Source organism: Macaca fascicularis, chromosome 17, assembly GCF_037993035.2.
Source record: "Macaca fascicularis isolate 582-1 chromosome 17, T2T-MFA8v1.1".
Classification (NCBI taxonomy): Eukaryota; Metazoa; Chordata; class Mammalia; order Primates; family Cercopithecidae; genus Macaca; species Macaca fascicularis.
This window is the reverse complement of record NC_088391.1, coordinates 20,081,185-20,103,311: the sequence shown is the minus strand read 5'-3', so window position 1 is coordinate 20,103,311 and position 22,127 is coordinate 20,081,185. Positions and strand designations below refer to the sequence as shown.

At 44.6% G+C, this 22,127-nt stretch overlaps 1 long non-coding RNA gene across 2 annotated transcripts in view; it reads left to right on the top strand.

Annotated features, from left to right (window-relative positions):
- Positions 1 to 22,127, top strand: part of LOC107127934 (uncharacterized) — a 62,113-nt gene that overhangs the window by 31,167 nt on the left and 8,819 nt on the right. The window contains exons 3-5 of one of the 2 annotated variants that reach the window (XR_010582569.1): positions 19,367 to 19,642; positions 20,101 to 21,612; positions 21,738 to 21,782. This is a non-coding gene — a long non-coding RNA (uncharacterized lncRNA). Of the gene's footprint in view, positions 1 to 19,366; positions 19,643 to 20,100; positions 21,783 to 22,127 lie in introns of both variants that reach the window. The other variant, XR_010582568.1, reaches the window with a different exon arrangement.

The window sequence follows — 22,127 nt, the reverse complement described above, 5'->3', positions numbered from 1 at the left end:
GTCTCAAACTCCTGACCTTGCAATCCTCCCACCTCAGCCTCACAAAGTGTTGGAATTACAAGTGTGAGCCATCGCATGTGGCCAGCTCCAGGCCCTTCTTGTCCCTACCCTAGTCCTGGAATCAATCACTTCTCTGGGAACACTTGGAATTTTTTTTTTTTTTGAGACGGAGTCTTGCTCTGTTGCCCAGGCTGGAGTGCAGTGGTGTGATCTCAGCTCACTGCAGCCTCTGCCTCCCAAGTTCAAGTGATTCTCCTGCCTCAACCTCCTGAGGTAGCTGGGATTACAGTTGCCCGCCACCATGCCTGGCTAACTTTTGTATTTTAATTAATTAATTAATTAAAAAAAAATTTTTTTTTTGAGACAGTGTCTCGCTCTGTTGCCCAGGCTGGAGTGCAATGGCACCATCTCGGCTCACTGCAACCTCTGCCTCCCTGCAACCTCCACCTCCCGGGTTCAAGCAATTCTTCTGTTCAGCCTCCCGAGTAATTGGGATTACAGGCACCCACCACTATGCCCAGCTAATTTTTGTATTTTTAGTAGAGAAGGGGTTTTGCCATGTTGGTCAGGCTGGTCTCGAACTCCTGACCTCAGGTGATCTGCCCACCTCGGCCTCCCAAAGTGCTGGGATCAGAGGCATAAGCCACCATGGCTCTCACAATTTTTGTATTTTTAGTAGAGATGAGGTTTGACTATATTGGTCAGGCTGGTCTCGAACTCCTGACCTCAAGTGATCCCCCCACCTCAGCCTCCCAAAGTGCTGGGATTACAGGAGTGAGCCACTGCACCTGGCCCCTTAGATTTTTTTTTTTTTTTTTTTTTTGAGACAGAGTCTTGCTCTGTCATCCAGGCTGGAGTGCAATGGTGTAATTTCGGCTCACTACAACCTCCACCTCCCAGGTTCAAATGATTCTCCTGTCTCAGCCTCCCGAGTAGCTGGGACTGCTGGCACCCGCCACCACCCAGCTAATTTTTATATTTTTAGTAGGAGTGTGGTTTCACCATATTGGCCAGGCTGGTCTTGAACTCCTGACCTCAAATGATCCACCCACCTTGGCCTTCTAAAGTGCTGGCATTACAGGCGTGAGCCACCGCTTCCAGCCTAGATTTTGTTTGTTGTTGTCAAAGAATAACATTTAGAAACCAAGACATGGGTACTAGGTGAAAGCTTGTTCCTTGATGATTATAAAGCTTGTATATCAGAAGATTTACCAATATAGGATGATGCAGCATCTTCAGTAATAATCTGAAGCAAAACAGCCATTATATATGGTCAGCTTTAAGCACACTTGAAAATGTTTTGTTTACTCCAAAAAATGCTTTAGGTACAAATGCCATTTATATCAAAGTCAGGAAAGTGCTTTCCTTCCTAAAATGCTCCTTTATTTTTAAGCAGGAATATTAATTTTATTTCATTTTGTGTCTCACATTCTTCTATGCATAATGTCAAACTAATTACATCTCATATTTTAAATAATAGAATGACAAAATGTTGAATCTCATTGATAATCAAAAATCTTGGCCAGGCACAGTGGCTCATGCCTGTAATCCCAGCACTTTGGGAGGCCGAGGTCGGTGGACCACAAGGTCAGGAGATCGAGACCATCCTGGCCAACATGGTGAAACCCTGTCTCTACTAAAAATACAAAAAATTAGCTGGGCGTGGTGGTGCGTACCTGTAGTCCCAGCTACTCAGGAGGCTGAGGCAGGAGAATCGCTTGAACCCAGGAAGTGGAGGTTGCAGTGAGCCGAGATCACGCCACTGTATACTCCAGCCTGAGTGACAGAGTGAGACTCTGTCTCAAAACAAAAAGAAAAAAAAGTAAACTTAATGAGATTGCTGCCATCTTATGAAAATATTAACAAATGTTTAAAAGATTGATAATATTGTTAAGAGTAGGCCAGGCACAGTGGCTCATGCCTGTAATCCCAACACTTTGGAAGGCCAAGGTGGGTGGATCACTTGAGGCCAGGAGTTTGAGACCAGCCTAGCCAACATAGTGAAACCCCGCCTCTACTAAAAATATAAAAATTAGCTGGGAGTGGTGGTGAACGCCTGTAATCCCAGCTACTTGGGAGGCTGAGGCAGGAGAATTGCTTGAACCCAGGGGGCAGAGGTTGCAGTGAGCCAAGATCACAGCCACTGCACTCTAGCCTGGGTGACACAGCAAGACTCTGTCTCAAAAAAAAAAAAAAAAAAATACTAAGAGTGTGAGAAAGCAAATCCTCTACAGCACCTATTTGAGAGCAATTGGTAGTATTGATGGACATGTAAAATGTGCATTTATTTTGTCTTAACAATTCCACTTCTAAAAACGTTTCCATCAGAAATAGAAGTACAAGTATATAATGGGGTATGTGTTTGTGTGTGTGTGTGACTACATTGCTGGTAATGATTAAAAACGAGATAATTGAACTGTCCGTCAAGAAGGACTAGTTAAGTACTTTGTTTTTTTTTGTTTTTTTTTTTGTTTGTTTTTTGAGACGGAGTCTCGCTCTGTCGCCCAGGCTGGAGTGCAGTGGCGCGATCTCGGCTCACTGCAAGCTCCGCCTCCTGGGTTTACGCCATTCTCCTGCCTCAGCCTCCTGAGTAGCTGGGACTACAGGCGCCCGCCACCGCGCCCGGCTAATTTTTTGTATTTTTAGTAGAGACGGGGTTTCACCGTGTTAGCGAGGATGGTCTCGATCTCCTGACCTTGTGATCCGCCCGCCTCGGCCTCCCAAAGTGCTGGGATTACAGGCGTGAGCCACCGCGCCCGGCCTAGTTAAGTACTTTGAACCACTGTATCACGCAGCTGGGGGAGAGTCGTGGAAGTCTTCCTAGAAGAAGTGATGTTTAAGTGGTGAAATAACTAAAAGATGAGTAGGAACAAGCTCTGTGAATTGTGTATGTGTGTTGGGGTGAGGAGAGAACATCCAAGGCAAGCTATGGTACATAGGGTGGCCCTGAGGCAAGAAGATGGTGTGTTCAAGACTTGGATATTAGGAAGGAGGGAGAGGAAGAGAGCTTAAGAATGAAGAGGAGCTTCAGATGCTCCTTAAGAAGGAGCATCTATTTATGTGCTGGTCTCCCTAACTTCACCATGAGCTCCTTGCAGCTTGCTTATTCTGGTATCTCCATGTCTAGTCCTGACTGACATTCAAAACATAGTTGTTAAATGAATGAAATAATTTGACCGACTAACCCTGGAAAAGAAATCTTAACCCGGGGTTGAAGGTCCCATGATGGCTGGGGGGTTGGGGGTTGGGGGATGGTTGGTAAAATTGAATAGGAAAAAAAAAGCTTTCTTATTTCCATTCACCTCTAACTGAAAATTAGCACTTCTTTCCATTATGAATTTACACAACAAAACACAGTAGTATTAGCAGTACCTATGACTCTGTCACCCATAGAAGTCACAGTTATTTTCATCTCACATTAGAGTTGTTGCACGTATCTCAAAATATAATTTATGCTCATTACTACTTCAAAATTACAGTAATTATCACACCTGCCACTAGATCTTATTTAATGTGTCAATAAAAGAATAACATTTATTATTATATCACATGTTAAAATATTTTGATAACTGTATTTCAACATAATTGGCATCCTTTGTAATCCTATGTGTTTTATTTTATGCATTTCAGAACACTGTTCTGAGAGGGAGTCCACAGGTTTCTCCCAACTATCAAGGGAGTCCTTGTGCAAGGGGCTAAGAACCTTGCCCAAAAGTGTCATATACAACCCTTTCTACCACTCTCTCTGTGGTGAAGGAGGTGATGGTTTTTTATTTTTATTTTTATTTTTTTTTGAGGCGGAGTTTCGCTCTTGTTGCCCAGGCTTGAGTGCAGTGGTACGATCTCGGTTCACCGCAACCTCCGCCTCCTGGGTTCAAGCGATTCTCCTCCCTCAGCCTCCAGAGTAGCTGGGATTACAGGCATGTGCCACCATGCCCGGCTGATTTTGTATTTTTAGTAGAGACAGGGTTTCTCCATGTTGATCAGGCTGGTCTCGAACTCCCGACCTCAGGTGATCTGCCCACCTCGGCCTCCCAAAGTGCTGGGATTACAGTTGTGAGCCACAGCACCCAGCCTCATAAAGGAGGTAATGTAAATTGTAGGTGTCATGGCCCAACTCCCTTTCTGTCAGATAAGCAGCACCTTTTCCTCTCCCTAACCTAAATAAACTCTGGTTATTCTATTCTCTTCCCACTCTCAGTTGGAGAAACACTTGTGCTTCTGCTTCAATTCTTATTTCCATAAGAATGACTCTTACATACGAATACTCAGCCTGACCTCTCTCCGAGCCCCAATCATGTATTCACAGTGGTCTGTTTCTTGTTGTGTCCACCATTATCTCAAGGTCTTCATCTTTCTTCACAAATTACCTCTTTTTCCTGATACCTTTCTTCTCCCATTCTCGCAAGAGCAAAACACAATCATCAACCCCGAGCGCCTTGACTCTCAAGCTTCTGCTACTCAGACAACAAGACCCACTAATTCTCCTCTACCTTTGAGTTTCACAGTGGTAGATTGTCTGTATGACAATTTCCTTTAAAGTACTTTAGAATTACCAGTGTGATGTGTGTGTGTGTAGATTAACTTTAATCTATACTCTAGATGCTATTCACATCTGGAGTGCCCTAATTAGGAACCCACACTCTAGGAAGATTACTTAGTATTTGAAGTACCCTAATTAGAAATTCTTTTCCTAGAGGGAGCTACATAAGCACTCGAAATCCATTATTGTTTTACAAATGAAATGATATGATGTTTGGGATTTGTTTCAAAATAATCCAGGAGGAGGGGCAAATGGGGAGGAATATGGATGAAACAGGATTGCTCATGAGTTGGTAATTGCTAAACCTGGGTGGTGGGTAATGTGTGTGTGTTGGGGGGAGCGTTTCATGAACATTCTCTGTATTTTGTATATATTCGAAACTTTCCATAATAAAAAGTTTTGACGTATGTCGTGATTGCAATCTACACCAGACAGAAGATAACAGATTGAACACATGCCATCTACTTTCCTTCCTGGAGCCCCAGTAAAATAACAATAAAATGATTTTTTTTTTAACAGAATCTCGCTCTGTCACCCAGGCTGAAGGGCAGTGTTGCGATCTTGGCTCAGTGCATCTCTGTCTCCTGGGTTCACAACCTCCTGAGTAGCTGGGACCACAGGTGTGCGCCACCAAGCCCGGCTAATTTTTATATTTTTAGTAGAGATGGGGTTTCACCATGTTAGTCAAACTGGTCTTGAACTCCTGACCTCAAGTGATTCACCGGCCTTAGCCTCCCAAAGTGCTGGGATTACAGACTTGAGCCACGGCCTTGGCTATGCCTTTTTATAAAAATTCCTTTTGGCTGGGTGCAGTGGCTCATGCCTGTAATCTCAGCACTTTGTGAGGCCGAGGCAGGAGGATTGCTTGAGTTTATGAGCTTGAGACCGGCCTGGGCAACACAGGGAGACCGCTGTCTCTACAAAAAAAAAAAATTAGCCAGTCATGGTGGTATGTGCCTGTACTACCAGCTATTTGGGAGGCTGAGGCAGGAGGATCACTTGAGCCAGGAGGTTGAGGCTGCAGTGAGCCATGTTCGAGCCACTGCACTCCAGCCTGAGCAACAGAGCAAGACTGTCTCAAAAAACAAAAAATAAAAAGGCATAAATACTGTATTTTTAGAGTGAGGTCACAGGTGAAGTGTAGAAGAGATACCCAAAAGGCTTGTCTTGAGCTTTACTGTTTAGTAAAGTAAGCATATAAGTGCCTTATTATACACATCTGAGAATTAGAGAAAAGATTCCTGGGAGGTTTCTCAGGAATTTGAAGGACAAATGTAGAGTGTGAGGTTAACCACATCTACCTGCTGTTTGAACTTAGAGGTGAGTGTGGTCCTTTCATTAACAACCCCTTTGGCTCGCAGGATGATTTGTGTCAGGGTTTCTAATCTCCTCCTCCTAGTAACAAAGCCTTTGTGTTGTAAAATGTATCATCTACAATACAACATCTCACAGTGTAAAAGGGGAGAGGGGGAATGTTGGCTCTATAGCCTCAAATGAGTATGATTTGAAAATTAATTGTGCACAACACAAGTTTGGAAGGCCTCCAGTATTATAAAGATCTTGCCATATAAGTGGATGCACTTTGTTTCAAGGTAGCATAGTGTCATGAATACAGTTGTCGACTTTTTGTCCAAAAAGCTGTGTTTCTGGTCTGTTCTACTTACCTCTCACATTACTCTCACAATATCCATCCATCCACCTATCCCAGATAGAGAGAAAGGATGGATAGTGAATTTGTGTGTGTGTGTGTGTGTGTGTGTGTGTGTGTGTGTGTGAGAGAGAGAGAGAGAGAGAGAATGAGAGAGGGATCATATTGGAGAAATTCCAATTGCTTTTTTTTTTTTTTTAAAGATAGGGTCTCGGGGTCTTATTCTGTCACCAGGCTGGAGTGCAGTGGCATGATCATAGGTTGCTGCAACCTCAAACTCCAGGTTCAGCCTCCCAAGTAGCTGGGACTACAGGTGTATGCCACCATGCCCAACTAATTTTTTAATTTTTAGTAGAGATGAGGTCTCACTATGCAGTCCAGGCTGGTCTCGAACTCCTGGGCTCAGGTGATCCTCCTGCCTCAGCCTCCCAAAGTGCTGGGATTACAGGCATGAGCCAATGCACCCAGCCTCTAATTGTTTTTATCGCTGCTTCTGTCTTGCATTTACTGTGGCTTCTCACGTCTACATCACAACCTCTTAGCTTGACGATCCGCCTTCAGCTCATAATTATGTTGTTGTCTCATAGTTTAAATTCTTGAAAAAGTCAAAATGTAATTGGCCCATCTTGTCTCCATTGGGGCAGAACCTCTATCTTAATTCACATCCTGGGCCACTGGTCACCCTGTGGATTGGTCCCCTGGGGTAAGGTGCCCTCTCTCAGATTAATTAGCTATTGTAGGAGCATATGTGGAGTAAAGGGTAATTGGCATGCTAGGCTGCCCCTTTGAAAGCTGTGATAGGACAGTTAAATTAAAAGTTGGGCGTAACAGAAAAATTAGCAGACATATTCAATTCACAGCCTTAACTTCCACACCTTCTACCCGAGAGACTTTGTGTGTTCACTCAATATTGTTCAGTTTCAGGCCGGGCATGGTGGCTCACGCTGGTAATCCTAGCACTTTGGTAGGCCAAGGCTGGCAGATCACTTGAGGTCAGGAGTTCGAGACTAGCCTGGCCAAAATGGCGAGATCCCAGTCTCTACTAAAAATACAAAAATTAGCCAGATGTGGTAGCATGTGCCTGTAGTCCCAGCTATAGGAGAGGCTGAGGCAGGAGAATCACCTGAACCCAGGAGGTTGAGGTTGCAATGAGCTGAGATTGTGTCAGTGCACTTCAGCCTGGGCAACAGAGAGAGACTCCGTCTCAGACAAAAAAAAAAAAAAAAAAGAAATCTTCAGTTCCCTTATCTGTAAAATGGGTGTGCGAATCCTCATGGCATACCTCACAGTTTGCTGTGAGGAGAAAAGGAGGTAAAAGGAGTGAGCAGAACATTGAGCCTGCACATGGCAGGCGCTCGGTGAAGAACAGCAGCCACAGCTAACATTCAGACGCAATGCTGAGTACTTCATGTACATTTTATCATCTCAATTCTCCAAGCAAGAGTTCCACTGTGGTTCTGAAATCTGAATTTCCTGTTGGCCAAAAAGCTTACGGATGAGGAATGAAGTAGAGTTTTGTCTTTAAACACACCATACTTACTCCTTTTTATAAAATAATCTCAACTTATTTTAGGTTAAGAGGGTGCATGTGCAGATTTGTTACCTGGCTATATTGTATGATGCTGAGGTTTAAGGTATGATTTATCTCGTTACCCAGGTACTGAATATAGTACCCAATATAGTTCATTTCTCAACCCTTGCCCTACCTCAGTAGTCCCCAGTGTCTATTGTTGCCATCTTTATGTCCATAAGCACCCAACGTTTAGCCCCCACTTATAAGCAAGAACATGCAGTATTTGGTTTTTTTGTTTCTGCATTAATTTGCTTATGTTGCTGCAAATGACATGATTTCCCTCCCCTCCCCTCCCCTCCCCTTCCTTTCCTTTCCTTTTTTCTTTTCTTTTCTTTTTGAGACAGTTTCACTCTTGTTGCCCAGGCTGGAGTGCAGTGCCTTGATCCCGTCTCACTGCAACCTCCGCCTCCTGGGTTCAAGCGATTCTCCTGCCTCAGCCTCCTGAGGAGCTGGGATTACAGGCATGTGCCACCACTTCCTGCCAATGTTTGTATTTTTAGTTAGAGATGAGGTTTCGCCATGTTGGCCAGGTTGGTCTCGAACTCCTGACATTGTGATCCGCCTGCCTCGGCCTCCCAACATGCTGGGATTTCAGGCATGATCCACCGCGCCTGGCTTTTTGTCCACTTTTTAATGGGGTTGTTTGTCCGATGCATACTTTGCAAACATTTTCTCCCATTCTGTAGGTTGTCTGCATACTCTATTGATAGTTTCTTCTTCTTTTTTTTTTTTTTTTGAGACGGAATTTTGCTCTTGTTACCCAGGCTGGAGCGCAATGGCGCTATCTCGGCTCACTGCAACCTCCACCTCCCAGGTTCAAGCAATTCTCCTGCCTCAGCTTCCCAAGTCGTTGGGATTATAGGCATGCACCACAATGTCTGGCTAATTTTGTATTTTTAGTAGAGACGGATTTCTCCATGTTGGTCAGGTTTGCTCGAACTCCTGACATGATCATGGCTCAATGCAGCCTTGACCTCCTGGGCTCAAGTGATCCTCCCAACTCAGCCTCCTCCTGAGTAGCGGGACCACAGGTATGTGCCACTATACCCAGCTAATTAAAAAAATGTTTTTATAGAGATGGAGTATCCCTATGTTGCCCCAGCTTGTACTTCTGAGCTTAAGCAATCCTCCCACCTTGGCATCCCAAAGTGCTGGGATTACAGGCATGAGCCACTGTACCCAGGCTGTAATTGCTGTTGAGAACTTAGTTATAAATTATTTCTGAAGGGTGATGTACAGAATAGTGTTTCCTAGCCTTCCTTACCCTCCCCTCCCCTCCCTTTTCCTTCGCTTCTTTTTTTTAGACAGGGTCTTGCTCTGTCACCCATGCTGGAAAGCAGTGGTGTGATTTGGGCTCACTGCAGCCTTGACCTCCTGGGCTCAAGTGATCCTCCCATCTCAGCCTCCCAAATAGCTGAGACTACAGGTGCATGCCACCACATTGGCTAATTAAAAAAAAATTATTATTATTATTATTATTTTTGTAGAGACAGGGTCTTATGTTGCCCAGGCTGTCTCAACCTCCTGGGCTCAAGTTATCCTCCTGCTTTAGTCTCCCAAAGTACTCGGATTACAGGCGTGACCTACTGCACCCAGCCTGGTCTGGGATTCTTATAGTTTGAGGTCTTACATTTAGACCTTTAATCCATCTTTGGTTAATTTTTTATATGGTGAAATACAGGGGTTCAGTTTCATTCTTCTGCATATGGCTAGTCAGCTATTACATCCAGCACCATTTATTGAATAGGGAGTCCTTTCCCCATTGCTTAATTTTGTCAGCTTTAGCAAAGACCAGATGTAGGTGTGCAGCTTTATTTCTGGGTTCTCCATTCTGTTCCTTTGGTCTATGTGTCTGTTTTTGTACCAGTACCATGCTGTTTTGGTTACTGTAGCCCTATAGTATAATTTAAAGTCAGGTAATGTGATGCCTATAACTTTGTTCTTTTTACTTAGAATTACTTTGGCTATTTGGGCCCTTTGGTTTGATATACATTTTAGGAAGTTTTTTTTTTTTTTTTTTTCTAATTCTGTGAAAAATGGCATTGGTAGCTTGTTAAGAATAGCACTGAATCTGTAAATTGCTTTGGGCAATATGGCCATCTTAATGATATTGATTCTTCCAATCCATGAATATGGGATGTTTTTCCATTTGTTTGTGTCATCTATGATTTCTTTCAGCGGTGTTTTGTAGTTTTCCTTGTAGAAGTCTTTCACCTCCTTGGTTAGATGTATTCCTAAGTATTTTACTAATGTATTTTTTGTGGCTATTGTAAATGAAATTGCATTCTTGATTTGGCTTTCAGCTTGAACATTATTGGTGTAGAAAAATGTTGCTGATTTTAGCTGGGCGCGGTGGCTCATGCCTGTAATCCCAGCACTTTGGGAGGCTGAGGCGGGTGGATCCTGAGGTCAGGAGATTGAGACCATCCTGGCTAACACAGTGAAACCCCGTCTCTACTAAAGAATAAAAAAAATTAGCCAGGCGTAGTGGCGAGCGCCTATAGTCCCAGCTACTCAGGAGGCTGAGGCAGGAGAATGGTGTGAACCCAGGAGGCGGAGGTTGCAGTGAGCCGAGATTGTGCCACTGCACTCCAGCCTGGGTGACAGAGCAAGACTCCATCTCAAAAAAGAAAAAAAGAAAGAAAACAAAAATGTTGCTGATTTTTATACATTGATTTTGTGTTCTGAAACATTACTGAAGTCATGTATCAGTCCCAGGAGCCTTTTGACAGTGTTTAGGATTTTCTAATTTAATAAAGATTTATGGAAGACCCACTACATGCAAAGTTTAAAGAACATGAGGCCGGGCATGGTGGCTCACGCCTGTAATCCCAGCACTTTGGGAGGCCAAGGCGGTGGATCACCTGAGGTCATGAGTTCAAGACCAGCCTAGCCAACATGACAAGATCCCATCTCTACAAAAATACAAAAATTAGCCAGGCGTGGTGGTGCGTGCCTGTAATCCCACCTACTTGGGAGGCTAAGGCAGGAGAATTGCTTGAACCTGGGAGGCAGAGGTGGCAGTGAGCTGAGATCGTGCCACTGCACTCTAGCCTTGGCGACAGAGCGAGACTCTGTCTCGGAAAAAAAAAAAATCACCTCAGTCACTCAGAGTGCAAAGTGAAGAGAAAGTGCCTGAAATTTTAGAGTTTATAGGAGATGTGACAGTGTCTAATGCAAATCAGTAATAATTTGGAAAGAGTTCAATAAAGTATTTTTATCAAATGCAGAGTTGCCAAAAATCTGCCTTTCTGCAAACCCATCCTCCACACTGTTTCTGGAATGGTTGCTAGGTGCTAGTTGTATCAGAAGCAAATACTCACTCACTCAAACCTTTTTAAGAGAAAAAGGTTTTGTGGCAAGTTCACATGGACTGGACCTGGATCTAAGGCTGGTCTAGGGCCAGCTCTTCTGTCTGGATCCCACAGTCTTCATGCTCCCACTACAGTACCCTGGCCTCCTCCCTCTACCCAATGGACAACGTTGTCTTTCTTTCTTTCTTTCTTTTTTTGAAATGGTCTCACTCCTGTTGCCCAGGCTGGAGAGCGTGGTGCAATCATAGCTCACTGGACCTCCCAAGTATCTGAGACCAAAGGCATGTGCCACCATGCCTGACCCAGCGTTGTCTCATCCTTGTAAACTTCAACATGGAAGGAGCCAGCTGGGTTGGCTGGCTTAGTAATGACCATAGTCCCTATTGACCAGAACCATCCTTTCAGGCCACCGCCAGGTCCTGCCCTGTATCAGATCCTGTGGTCCCTCTTCTCTGATTATGGTCAACCCTGTCCAACTCAGTCCAGTGCAGCTTCCCAGAGCAGGGTCTGTAGGCAGGTTGGCTTCATGTAGAAGGGGAAGTTGGTGTGGAAAGTCCTGTATCTACCTGACAGACAGGTTCACGATATATTTTTTAAGACAGAAAATTATGTCATGGAGCCAGGTGTGGTGGCTCATGACTGTAATCCCAGAACTTTGGGAGGCTGAGGCAGGTAGATCACTTGAGGTCAGGAGTTCAAGACCAGCCTGGCCAACATAGGGAAACCTTGCCTCTACTAAAAATGCAAAAATTAGCCGGGCATGGTGGCTCATGCCTATAGTCCCAGCTACTGGGGAGGCTGAGGCAGGAGACTCACTTAAGCCCGGGAGGTGGAGGTTGCGGTGAGCTAAGATTGTGCCATTGCACTCCAGCCTGGGCGACTGAGCAAGACTCTGTCAAAAAAAGAAAAATAAAGAAAGAAAGTAAAGAAAGAAAGGGAGGAAGGAAGGAAGGAAGGAAAGAAGGAAGGAAGGAAGGATGGAAGGAAGGAAGGATGGAAGGAAGGAAGGAAAGGAAGAAGAAAGAAATAAAAATTATGTCATGGTACTCCTTTCTCAGCATCTTTTGTTTTTTCTTTAAGTTTTCTGGGTTTTCCACCCATCACCTATGGTTATAGTTTCCAATCAACAATACTTGGGGTGATGCTTTTTGACTCCACCAAATCAGTGGCCTGAAGAATAGAACCAAGAGCTTGCTTTCTTTTATTTTTAAAGCAAAGGTCCCAAAGTCTTAAAATGCATCTTATTCATTTTCAGCGGCTAGCATGCTGGCTGGCAGAATTGACAGCCAATAAATGTTTGATGAAAACAGAACAAAACAATAAGGCTTTATTAATCGATCATAACACGATAGACTAAGTAGGTGAAAACCTCCGCCTACTTCCTTGTTCTGAAAAATCTTCCTCATTTCCATTCTGTTTTCTTCAGTTCCCCACTTGAGAGCCACTGATAGCTCAGCCCGGGGCTGCCCATCCCATTTTCCTCGTCTTGCCCTCAGCACAGGTAGAGGTAGAGAAAGGATCAAAGCCCACATCCTTCTCTGTCCTCACATCTGCACATACCTGCTCAACACACTCAAGTCCGTAAAATCATCCTGCATCTATTAGCCTAGAGCCAGTGAAATCCAGAACTGGGGTAAGCGAGCTCCCTAATGGAAACATAGCCTACTGGAGCATGGTTCTGCAGGAAGATAATGTGGAGCACGTTGCATCTCCTTCCGAAGCATCACCTTCATATCTTCCCCAAGAATGGTAGAGATGAAAGAACCTAAAAGAAATCACAGTTTCTCCACAGTCATCTGTAACAATACAGTGTTGATAATGATAACCTTTTATTTAAAAAGGCTTTCAGGGCCAGGCACAGTGGCTCAGGCCTCTAATCCCAGCGCTGAGAGATGCTGACGCAGGAGGATGACTTGAGCCCAGGACATCAAGGTTACAGTGAGCTATGATTATGCCTCTGTACTCCAGCCTGGGCAATAGAGGGAAACTATTTCAAAAAAAGAAGAAAAAATGCCGGGCGCAGTGGCTCACACCTCTAATCCCAGCACCTTGGGAGGCCGAGGTGGGTGGATCGCCTGAGGTCGGGAGTTCGAGACCAGCCTGACCAACATGGAGAAACCCCGTCTCCACTAAAAATACAAAATTAGCTGTGCCTGGTGGTGGGCACCTATAATCCCAGCTACTTGGGAGGCTGAGGCAGGAGAATCACTTGAACCCGGGAGGCGGAGGTTGCAGGGAGCCGAGATGGCACCATTGCACTCCAGCCTGGTCAAGAAGAACAAAACTCTGTCTCAAAAAATATGAAAAATAAATAAAATAAAATAAAATAAAATAAAATAGGCTTTGGTGGCCCTGCATTGATTAAATGGCAAACTTCACACTTTTGTACCTTTCCACGTGGTAGAGTACCACCTTCCTTCTCTGACTGGGAAACTTCTTACCATCCTGTCTCCTCCAATACTCAGCTGGCTGTTCTGGGCTTCCTTCCTAGGCTCTCCAGGAAGGACTGGCCCTGGTGTTCCTTTTGTTGTTGTTGTTTTTAATTGAGATGGGGTCTCACCATGTTGCCCAGGCTGGTCTCAAACTCCTGGGCTCAAGCGATCCACCCATTTCAGCCTCCCAAAGTGCTGGGATTACAGGCGTGAGCCACTGCACCGGCCCATGATGTTCCTTTTGTAACCGCGGGCACAGCATCACCACAGGGCCCTACTGTTGATCAGCAAGATGGCAGGTCTGGTCCCATGGTTGACTCGCCATGTTACTCTGCATAAATTATTTAACACCTTTGTGCCTTGGTTGCCTTATTTGATAGCGATGTAGAACTTGTGATATGGTGGATTATATGAACAAAGTACTTAGAATGGTGCCTGGCACACAGTAAGCATGGACTAAATGGTAGCTCTCATTGGAGTATCTCTATCATAGCTTCTAACATAGGATAAGCAAGCGTCATGGAATTTCTTCTGGAATAACTATGTAATCATAGGTTTTCTCTAAGTAAGTTAGTGGTGGAACTCAGAAAACAAAAACAGAAACAAACCCAGGGCAACTGCTTTTTAAATCAGGGTTTCCAACTTTTCCCAGCGGTAGGAATTGTGCTTTTAGCAGAAGGAGACCCTACCTTCCATTCAACAAGACGGCAAAGGCCCTAATGCAGTGCTTGTAGGTGTCAGTCTCTTGTTATTCTTTTCTTTGAGACAGGTATTTTAGTAAAACTATGGGATGCAGTAAGAATTATTTGCATTTTAATAGGCTTGGTCATAAAAAGTATTCTTCTGGCTGGGCGTGGTGGCTCATGCCTGTAATCCCAGACCTTTGGGAGGCCGAGGTGGGCAGATCACCTGAGGTCAGGAGCTCGAGACTAGCATGGCCAACATGGTGAAACCCCATCTCTACTAAAAATACAAAAATTAGCTGGGCGTGGTGGTATGCGCCAGGAATCCTAGCCTACTGGGGAGGCTGAGGCAGGAGAATCACTTGAACCTGGGAGGCAGAGGTTGTAGTGAGCCGAGATTGTGCCATGGCACTCCAGCCTGGGCAACAAGAGTGAAACCCCGTCTCAAAGAAAAAAAAAAAAAAGTATTCTTCTTCCTGTGCCTTCCCTTTCCCTAGAACACAAGCTGAGATTTGAAGTTATTCAAATTTACACTATGCTTCTGACCTTTGGAGAAATAAACCATGGAGACGAGCGCAGTTTTCAAGTTGTCTAGTTCCTCTGAAATTATAATGGGTAGGTTTGGTTCTAGAAGAACTGTCAGTTGAGACATCCTTTTTTTTTTTTTTTTTTCCTGCAGCATGACTAATAATGGCAGTTTTTAAAATTGAAGCTAAAACACCTAGAATTAAGATTTTGGCAGAACACACTGAGACATTCCATGGTTTTGAACATTTTAACTATATGCCTTGATTAAATGTTCACTTCTCACTTAACAGATTTTAAAAGCAAGAGGTGGAAATAAATGATAGAAATCAAAGTTATATGACAAATGTACTTCAAATGCTTCTCCTTCAGTGAATTTTAAAAGCAAAATTAGGATTTAAAAAAAGGATGAGGCCGGCACGGTGGCTCATGCCTGTAATCCCAGCACTTTGGGAGGCCGAGGTCAGTGGATCACCTGAGGTCAGGAGTTTGAGACCAGCCTGGCCAACATGGTGAAACCCCGTCTCTACCAAAAATACAAAAATTAGCCAGTCTCAGAACCTGGTCTCAAATAAATAAATAAATATTTAAAACTTAAATACAATTTAAAAAGTGTTACTATGTGCAAAGTGATGTCGAAAAATTATACTGCTGCTTAAAGCAGGGGTTGCTTTATTTGGGACAATTTTCGTTTCCATTTAGTCCATAATCATTCGAGTCCCAATTCTTACACTCTTCCTTACCACTGGCCCTGCTTGCCTTAGTTCCCTTCCATCCACTGATCTCATGTGGCATGATACGTTTTTCTGTTATCCTTACAGAAATTTTGGGTTTTATCATAATAGCTATTCATCAGTCACCTTCCATTGTTACTCTAATTTTTCACGAAAATTCAAAGCATAATATTTCTTTAAAGATTGATCCATTCCCAGTGCCTACTTCTTTCCTTTATCTCAAGTGAAACAAAGATTCTAGTTTTAGACTAATAAGAAAAATGCGCCAGGTGCGCGGTGGCTCACACCTGTAAGCCCAGCACTTTGGGAGGCTGCGGCAGGTGGATCATGAGGTCAAGAGATCAAGACCATCCTGGCCAACATGGTGAAACCCTGTCTCTACTAAAAATACAAAAATTAGGGCTGGGCGTGGTGGCTCACACTTGTAATCCCAGCACTTTGGGAGGCCGAGGCGGGCAGATCACAAGCTCGGGAGATCAAGATCATCCTGGCTAACACGGTGAAACCCCATCTCTACTAAAAAAAAAACCAACACAAAAAATTAGCTGAGCGTGGTGGCGGGCGCTTGTAGTCCCAGCTACTTAGGAGGCTGAGGCAGCAGAATGGCTTGAACCTGGAAGGCGGCGCTTGCAGTGAGCCGAGATCGCGACACTGCTCTCCAGCCTGGGCAACAGAGTGAGACTCTGTCTCAAAAAAAAAAAAAAAAATTTTGGCCAGGCGTGGTGGCACATGCCTATAGTCCCAGCTACTCGGGTACCTGAGACAGAAGAATCTCTTGAACCCAGGAGCAAAAAACAAAAAAGATAGTTTTAGGCCGGGTGTGGTGGCTCAAGCCTATAATCCCAGCACTTTGGGAAGCTGAGGCAGGTGGATCACAATGTCAGGAGTTCGAGACCAGCCTGGCCAACATGGTGAAACCCCGTCACTACTAAAAATACAAAAATTAGCTGGGTGTGGTGGCAGGAGCCTGTAATCCAAGCTACTTGGGAGGCTGAGGCAAGAGAATCATTTGAACCCGGGAGGCAGAGGTTGCAGTGAGTCGAGATTGCACCACTGCACTCCAGTCTGGGGAACAGGCAGTCTGGGCAATTCTGTCACAAAAAGAAAGAAGAAGGAAAGAAAGAAAGAAAGAGAGAGAGAGAGAGAGAGAGAAAGAAAGAAAAAAAAAGAAAAGAAAAGAAGCTTCAACCAGCCCAGGAAGTTTTAAAAAAATTAGCCCAGCATGGTGCAACACACCTACAGTCCCAGGTACTTGGGAGGAGGAAGTGGGAGGGTCACTTGAGACCGGGAGGTCAAGGTAGCAGTGAGCCTGATTTTGCCACTGCACTCCAGCCTGGGCAACACAGGGAGACCTTGTCTAAAAAATAATAATAATAATAATAATAATAAAAAGAAAGATGCTTCAGTGAGAATGAGAATATCTAAGAGAAATTCTTTCTTAAAAAGTATCTTCAGAAAGTTTCCCTAAATTATGCAACTGATAAACTTTTTTTCCCCCAGCAAAGCTCAATATTAGAACAAAAGATGCAGACAAGTCAGATATCTAATATTAAAAGATGCCTGTACAATGATCAATAATGAAAATAGTGGCCAGGCACAGTGGCTCACTCCTGTAATCCTAGCACCTTGGGAGGCTGAGGCAGGCAGATCACTTGAGGCCAGGAGTTCGAGACCAGCCTAGCCAACATGATGAAACCCCATCTCTACTAAAAATATTAAAATAAATAAACATTTTTAAAAATAAAGCAAATGACTGGGTGTGGTGGCTCATGCCTGTAATCCCAGCACTTTGGGAGGCTGAGGCAGGAGGACTGCCTGAGCTCAGGAGTTCGCTACCAGCCTGGGAAACACAGTGAAATCCCATCTCTACTAAAGTACAAAAAATTTGTCTGGCATAGCGGTGTGCGCCTGTAATCCCAGCTACTCAGGATGCTGAGGCAGGAGAATCGCTTGAACCCAGAAGGCGGAGGTTGCAGTGAGACGGGATCAAGCCAGGGCACTCCAGCCTGGGTGACAGAGTGAGACTCCATCTCAAAAAAAAAAAAAAAAAAAAAAAAAAGAAAAGAAAGAAAAAGAAACAACTTTTGGCTGGGCGAGGTGGGTCACGTCTGTAATCCCACCACTTTGGGAGACCGAGGTGGGTGGATCACAAGGTCAGAAGTTCAAGACCAGCCTGGCCAACATGGTGAAACCCCGTCTCTACTAAAAATACGAAAAGTAACCAGACGTGGTGTCAGGCGCCTGTAATCCCAGCTACTCTGGAGGCTGAGGCAGGAGAATTGCTTGAACCGAACCCGGGAGGTGGAGGTTGCAGTGAGCCAAGGTCATGCCACTGCACTCCAGCCTGGGCTACAGAGTGAGATTCCATCTCAAAAAAATAAAAGCAAAAATGAAACAATTTTTAAAGGAACATAAAAGAATCTTCTCTCTCTCTCTTTCTCTTTTTTTTTTTTGACTTTTCTGAGTTTTATTACCTTTTCTCTGTTAACTTTTTTGCAAATGGAATGTCATATACCAGTAGAGGGCGATAAAACATTACTTTTAAGTACTATCTTAAAACCAGAGTGGAAAAAAAATTTTTGGATAACTTTTCTTTTGCCCCTTCACAAAAGAAAACGATCGAAGACACTGACAAGATGGAGAAACATAGTTCAATTGGAAGATCAAAAGTAACAGACAGATTACCATGACCTAAATTTGCAGAAGAGAGAATCATCATCTGTGTAAAAACTATCATGACAGCTCTGTTTAGATCGGTTTATGTCTCAGGCAGACAATCTTTTGTGCTAGCTCGCTGACACTGCATAACAACTGTGGGCAATTATGTATGGAAATCCTTCAAGCTGAAACAAATTGCAAAACTTAAGTGCACCTAGTCTGCTATACCTTTTGTGGATCTAGAATATGTAATTTTAAAAATCTAGATCGCAATAGCTTCTAGATAGATAGTTTGGGCGTGAACCATTTAGCCATCCACTCGTGGTGTGGCAGGAGTATATGGTGAGGAGTGGCCAGTTAACATTCTCAGGGGTCGGGGTGCCATGTTTACATAGGCAGGCTTGATTCCTGGAGGCCCAGCTCATTTACCAGAAGGGCAGCCAATACCATGAATAAATCTGCTCCTGAAAAAGTAAATGCTCTGTTTCTTGGTTTATTTCCATCAGACAGAGGGGGACAAGAAAGCTTATGTCTTTCCCTGTGGCCATGCAGCACAGCTAGAGAATGTGCACTGCGGCTGGCGCCGTGGCTCACGCCTGTAATCCCAGCACTTTGGGAGCCAAGGCAGGTGGATTACCTGAGATCAGGAGTTCGAGACCAGCCTGGGCAACATGGTGAAACCCCATCTCTACTAAAAACACACAAAAAATTATCCGGGCATGGTGGGGGCGGGTGCCTGTAATCCCAGCTACTCGGGAGACTTGAGGCAGGAGAATTGCTTGAACCTGGGAGGTGGAGGTTGCAGTGAGCCAAGATCGCGCCACTGCACTCCAGCCTGGGCGACAAAAGTGAAACTCTGTCTCAAAAAAAATGTAAAAATAAAAAAGAGAGAGCAAGAATGTGCACTGTATTTAGCCTTGACTGTGGCATTGTGTTTTGCAAATTTTAGTAGTATGGAAGTAAACTATCAACACACAAAAAAAGAAAATTACTATGGTTCTGAATATGTTAGGATTTCTATCAAAGACAGGGCCCAGCTCAGCCAGTTCCCAGTGGGGTAGGCTTGGCCCTCAGTCCCTACCAACACATTAACTGCTCTCCCCACAAGGTGATTTCACTGCACCAGGCGCAAGATGAGATGGTTTAGATGCTGGCATTGGAGCAGCTGCAGTAATATGAGCTGAAAGGAATGCATTGTATGTCGAGAGTGCCAATTTCCAAAGCAGGTTCTTGAAACACTGTTTCTCTCCTTATAGTGAGGGACCTGTGCTGTTATCAAGACTAGGAAGGAGATTCATTAAATGTCATCATCAGCCTGAACAGGTGGTTGGCAAAGGAACAGAAAGCACTGAGATGAAGTCTTAGAGATCGGGGTGATTGCCTGCAACTAACATTATCAGCTGTGATTCCAAGAGGCCCCAGCTGTGGGAGGCCTGGAGGAAGCCACAGAGGTTATCTGGAGGGCCAGAGCTTACAATCTGGATGGACTGGATCCAGCTGAAGCCATCTGAGGCCAGCTCCAGGAAAGGCAGGTCTGGTATTAAGCTGTACAGCAGACCATGGCGGGTGGGGAGCTCAAATTGTATTTACAGGCAACCGGGTGTGGGGAGGACGGTGGTACGGCTCTGCAAGCATAGACCAGGTCCTATGGCTATCCCCACATGACATAGTGGGAGGATATCCTTATGGGGGTTAGCCATACGATCTGGTCTAAGCTTAACTTGAATTTGAATAGGCTGCCTTTTCCTTTCAATGAGCCCTCCTCACGAATACTTTCCATCCAAAGATTCTCCCCTTCTAATGTTCTAAGGGCTGCCAGCAGCCTAGGGCAGGCTCTCCAGAAGCCTAGGGAAGAGGTAACAGGGGTCAGGGACGCATGAGTTGGGACCTCTTTTTTCTCCCTTTCTTACCTGTGTTCGGTCTGGTTTACTGAAAGCAAGAGGTAATGAGCTTTTGTGGATGAGTGTGGCTGAATCATTGTGCATTACAGATACAAGATGATCTGGAAGAAGCCCCTGATGGAACCTAAGGCCCTGGTGGAGTTTCTTTGAATATCATCAAATGGAACTTGAGATACAGAGGGGACTGCAAACAGGCCTGCATCGCCTGGGGCTGATCCGACAGGCAAGCACCTGTATCATTATCTCAGGTGACCCCCACAGCAGAAAGATATTATTATGCCAAGTACTCAGATAATGAAACTGCCTGGAGGAATAAGGAGTACAGCCTGAATTTGAATTTACCACTTTGTCCTGCTGAGCATTTGGTTGGTAAGGGAGGGGTAATAAGCATTAGAGCTATTAACTAAGGAAGCAGCATGGATTACTGGTTAGAAGCAAAGCTGTGGCTCTAGCCTGCCTGGGTTTGTATCCCAGCTGTGCAAGTAACACAACCTCCCTGTGCCTCAACTGCCAATAATACCTGTCCAGTAGGGTCTTGCGAAGAGTAAATGAGTTTATACGGAAAAGTGCTTAGAGGCTGGGTGTGGTAGCTCATGCCTGTAATCCCAGCACTTTGGGAAGCCAAGGCCAGCAGATCACTTGAGGTCAGGAGTTTGAGACCAGCCTGGCCAACATGGTGAAACCCCGTCTCTACTAAAAATACAAAAGTTAGCTGGGCGTGGTGGCATGTGCCTGTAATCCCAGCTACTCGGGAGGCTGAGGCAGGAGAATTGCTTGAACCTGGGAGGTGGAGGTTGCAGTGAGCTGAGATCGTGCCACTGCACTCCAGACTGGGTGACAGAGCAAGACTCCGCCTCAAAAATAAATGAATAAGCTTAGAAGAATACCTGGCACATAGTCAATTTTCCTGTACGGTGCTGACTGTGCCGCTTTGTTAAGCAACCATGCATTAGGAGAGTGGGTTTGGTTGAGACTGCCTCTAAAACTAGTGCTTTATTTGCTTAACTGCCTCTCTGAATTAGGGTCCTTTCATTCCTCATGTGAGTGTTAAAAACCTAACTATGTTTGGAAAAACGTAATTGATCATACAGTCATTGTAATTTGCGAGGGCTTCCCTAACACAATACTACAGACTGTGTGGCTTAAACAACAGGAATTTATTTTCTCACAGTCTGGAGTCCAAGATCAACGTGCCAGCAGGTTTGCTTTCTCCTGAGGCCTTGCTCCTTGGTTTTCAGATGACTGCCTTCTCCCTGTTCTCACGTGGTTTTTCCCCCGTGCAGGCATCCTTGGTGTGTGTGCCTCCAAATCACCCTTTCTTATGCGGACAGAGGTTTGATTGGGTTAAACCCTCAGCCTAACGGTCTCATTTTCACTTAGTCACCTTTCCAAAGAGCCTGTCTCCAAATACAGTCATATTCTGCCTTAGTGGGGGTGAGACGTTCAGCATATGAACTTGGGGAGGAAGAACACAATTCAGACTAGAATAATCAGGTTCCTCGAGGAAAAAAAGAAGAATTTCGATGTGCTAACATCAATCAAAGAATGACAAGTATCATTGAAAGGAAGAAGTTGAGCGCCTGGGAGCAGCCTGGTCACTGGTGGGTATCAGAGCTCATGATCATGTGTATGTATGAGAACCACAGCACGCTTGGGGTTTTCAATTGAGTAAGAAATACTTATTCAAAAAAATTTCCCTAGCTTTTTTTCTTGTTCTTTTTCTCAGCCAGCTAAAAGAAGAGGGAATGTGGCACAGGGCTCCTGGAGGGAGGTAAGTTAAGTGTCTTCTGTGATCCAGCTCAAGAAAGGCCCTTGAATAGCTCCAGGAGACAAAAGAAAGTACTTTATCCATTATGACCATTTTAATAAAATCTCCATCACGACCCATTTAAAAATAATTTTTCATCCAGGCAGAGCGGCTCACGCCTGTGATCTCAGTACTTTGGAAGGCCGAGGTAGGAGGATCACCTGAGGCTAGGAGTTTTAGGCCAGCCTTGGCAGTACAGTGAGACCTCATATCTATAAAAACATAAAAAAATTAGCCCAGTGGCCTGGCGCGGTGGCTCACACCTGTAATTCCAGCACTTTGGGAGTCCGAGGGCGGCAGATCATGAGG